Source organism: Herpailurus yagouaroundi, unplaced genomic scaffold (genome assembly GCF_014898765.1).
Source record: "Herpailurus yagouaroundi ecotype Mexico unplaced genomic scaffold, PumYag 198, whole genome shotgun sequence".
NCBI lineage: Eukaryota > Metazoa > Chordata > Mammalia > Carnivora > Felidae > Herpailurus > Herpailurus yagouaroundi.
In genome coordinates this window covers 6,799,469-6,803,671 of record NW_024412429.1, presented here as the reverse complement: position 1 = coordinate 6,803,671, position 4,203 = coordinate 6,799,469, and the positions used below count along the sequence as shown (strand labels likewise).

Genomic DNA, 4,203 nt, shown 5'->3' with positions numbered 1-4,203 from the left:
GTATGTATAGATACATATACCTATATATATGTATATATAGGTATACATATGCATATTCATATATAGTTTATATATATATATACATACACATATATGTATGTGTGGTTTATATATATACACATACTTACGTGTGTATATATATGTATACATAATACACATACATATATATATATACCTATGTATGTATAGTAGTAATAACTAAATTTTTCCTCCCTCCTTATTTCTTCTAGTTACCTTACATGTTTATATCTTTGTGGTTAACTTTATAATTTAATTTATTCTTTAGCATACAAGATATTGTCTTGCAATTGAGAATAAACTAAAAAAAGGATTAGTTTCTCCCAGAGATGGACAGCATGATCATTGGAACTTGTGTCTTCCATTTTTCATGGAAGGCTCAGAGAATTCTTGTATGAATGATTATTCCTTGCTGGGTACACCTATGAAGTATTCACCATTGTGGAAAAGAAGTTCAAATACATGTAAAATGGTGCGTATGCAATCTAAGTAGGTTAAGGTGTGTTTGATGTGGATTACTTAACTACTGTCTCTCAAGTCCAAATCCACCAGCTAGTCTCCATTTTTTCAAAGCATTGGTTAGGCACTGACATATTAAATTACTCAAGCTCCTCTACCAGCTGGTTTCTTGGTAGATTATGCCAAAAGCAGCCACCAGCAAGAGGCTGGAAAACAAGAGGAAGCAAGAGGGCTTCCTTCTTCCCGTCGGGCTGCTGCTTGCTGAGCATCATGCCTGCAGTTACAGCTTCCCCTAGCAGCCGCTTGGCTCTGTATGAGTTCTTCTCTCCAGCCCCGAGCTTTTTCTCAACTGTGCGGACTGGTCTCCTCAGACCCTTTTAGAGATCTGAACCTCAACTCTGAGAAGTCTCCCCTGTGACCTTCTAAGTTCTGATAAACGTTATTCCCTGGTTCCTCCAAACCCAGGCACAGTAGCATCTGCTCACAGTATCATCTATCAGTGTAACTAATTCCCTACGTTAAATCCACTCTGTGAAAACCTAGTGGGATTTGTCATTCCCTGACCGTGAAAGGGATACAGCAGAGTTTCAATCAGTGACGTTTGAGAGTTCAATGTGACACATTAAGTACAAGAAAAGAGTCTAAACTAGGAATGAACACCACGGATATTATGCAAGAGAAGTCAATAAGTCTGTCAACCTGGATTTGAAATACAATTGAAAAAAAGGAAAAATCAAAGATAAGCCTCGGTTTAGAGGCTGAGTAAATGGAATACGAGGGCAGAGATTATGGGTGTTGTGATACATGTTGAACATGGGGTGTTTTGAGGACATCTAAGTGGAAATGTACCCCAGGTAAGTGCACATTTTCTTAGGTTCAAGAAAGTCCCATAGTATTAAAAATAAACATTTGAGAATAATCTTAAGATTGGTCTATTTAACCCAAGGAATAGATGAGATCAGTAGATAGGAGAGTGTAGAGAGGAGAGAAAAAAAGCAAGCAAACAACCTTGAGGAAAATCCACATTGAGGAGACAGAGAAGAACAGGTCAGTGGGAGAAATAAACAAGGGCCAGCCAGGGAAGAATGATCAATAAGGAATGAAGCCCCTTAAGAAAGTGTCATAAAATCCAGGGAAGCCATGGCCAGAGGCACCTAAAGACGAGGCAATGGTCAGCTCTGTCAAACGCCTGCACAGGAAAGCTAAGCCTGTGCCAAGTACAATTATTATAGAAAATGAGTAACTCTCCAAATACCACCTTCCAACCTGCCAGCTGTCCTGTGGGAATGTGACACATCATCAGTCCTGACTTAATAAGAATGACACCAACAGTTAGCATACATAGAAACAGGGAGAACGCTGCCAACATCGTGTAGCACATCCTTAAATACAACCCATAAAGACTGTTTCACATGCTTCATACTCCAGACCCGAGAACTCTATGAATAACTGCATGAGTCTGTGGACAGTGCCTCACCTCCAACGGTGAAAAACAGTTCCCACTTAGGACTCTCAAGCAAGCAATACTTTAGATCTATTTTTTTCTTCAATTCTTCATTGGCATAGCATTTTGTTCTATTTGATTGGCAACATGTAAATATTATCATTATATCTTCCTTGATGAGTGACAATTTTTTTTTCTACAAAAGACTTAAGCTGACGGAAATAAAACACAGTTTCAGTTTCAGGAAATCTCCTAATGGGGATTGGAAGAAAGGATTAGGAAACAATTATCCCCAGGGAAAATTAGGGAAAAGACCTAACATCTACTTTGCTTGCCTTTCTCCACTCAACCACTCATGGCTTGTCATTTACACATACAAAAGAAGCAATCACTGGGGAACACCTCTTCCATTTCTGGCAATGCACAATGGTCAAAGCCATTAAAGGTCGAATGACTGAAACTGGTGTAGTTGATGATTCTTTTCAAGCAGAGCTATGCTCATATTCAAAGATGTTACACAGCAGGCACTCAATAGGTATTTGTTGAATGACGGGTGCAAATGGCTGTATGATGGCTGTGAGACACTTCTTTCCCGGATATGTGGCTCCTTTATAATGAGAGGATGAATTACTATATTTAAGACAGAGGTAGAGCATGGTCAGAGATAGCACTTGCTAAGAATAGTCAGAGCTTATGAGATATTGATAAGCTGTCATTTTGCTAGAAATAGTTTCCTCTATTAGCAGCAACAGAAGTAGGGTGTGGGTCACAGTATCCAATATATCAGCTCCTTGCATGAATTGCAGACATAACGCTGATTAGCATAAATACATTTCCTTTTTATGTTTATTTATTTATTTTGAGAGAGAGAGAGAGAGAGGGAGCGAGCACGAGTGAGCAGGGGAGGGGAGGGGCAGAGAGAGGGAGAGAGAGAATCCCAAGTGAGATCATGACCTGAGCTGAAATCAACAGTCATACATTTAACCAACTGAGCCACCCAGGTGCCCCAACATAAATATATTTCTGAGTGCTCATTTACTACGTGATACTGTAGAAAGCACAATGGGAGAAAGAAGTAGAAACTAGCTTCTACCATACAGAGCCACCGTCAATGTGAACGCAGGCTTTTCCCATAGATATACATCATTCCATTTCTTCAGGGCCATTAATTAATGTGGTTTTTATTAATTTTACTCATAAGCAAAACTAATACCTATAATTCATTTTGCTTGTGATTCCAGAAGCCCTATACTTAAGGCGTTGAGTCTCTATCCATACCAGTCCTAGAACAAGCTTCCACGCTTACACAAGACATCCTGGCTTTGCTGTTAATGTATCTGAGTCAGCTTCTCTGCTGGGTCCTGGGGCACAGGATGCTGTGAGATATAGCCTGCCATGGCCCCCAGTGACTCTGCACCTTGTGGCTGAGTATAACAAGGCTATGAGCACTCTTCACGCTGGCTTATCAGGAATGCATTGGTAGCGGTTAACCTTGAAGAATGAGGGAGCATGGCCATGCCCCTCCCCCCTCCTCCCACACACCCCCCACCCCCCCCCCCCCCCCCCCCCCCCCCCCCCAGGCAAACAGCCTCTTACTTCCTGTAAAAGTGGCAGATTCTTCAAGCTCAGGCTCCTCGGCTATACAGAAACCTTCAGACTGTAGCTTCTATCTGGAATCTTCCATGTCATCTCCCTGGAACTTGGGTGGCTTGGGGAGCCAACACAAAGATGTGGACGCTCATATCTCCTGCTGTAACATGAGTAAGTGAGTCTCACGTCTTCTGCCAGCATCCACAAAACTACAACATGCCAACTTATTAGCTTGTGTGTTTGGTAAAATCTTAGAGTGGACAAAAGTTTACTCTGAGAGAAGAAACTGTGAAGAGGTAACAACCCATTGGCCAAAAATTTAGGTTTCAATGTCTGTCTTCTTACCCTCACTCTAAAATAGGAAGAGTACCAAATGTATAACCTTGCTTGTGTCCAAGGTGAAACCAGTTTTCTCATCAGCATCTGTTAATTCTTGGATAATTACTCAGAGATGCTTTTTTTTTTTTTTAAAGTGGAATGATGCATAAATGTAATGAAATTCATTGTTGTAAAAATTCTTCAAAGATTTTTTCTTCTCCTTCAACCATGGCTGCCTGAGGTCCATTTAATTAGTTTAGATCAGTTTTAGAACCATACTTCATGTAATTTATCCTTATTTAGAAACTGATCGCATTATATGGCAAATATTACCATGATTCATTTTGGAGCAGTAAAATCACGCATTAACTGTG

The 4,203-nt window shown here is 40.3% G+C and overlaps 1 protein-coding gene across 2 annotated transcripts in view; it reads right to left on the bottom strand.

The window, feature by feature from the left end:
* The window catches only part of PRKN (parkin RBR E3 ubiquitin protein ligase), a 1,360,680-nt gene that overhangs the window by 765,087 nt on the left and 591,390 nt on the right, over positions 1-4,203 (bottom strand). The window lies entirely within an intron of this gene.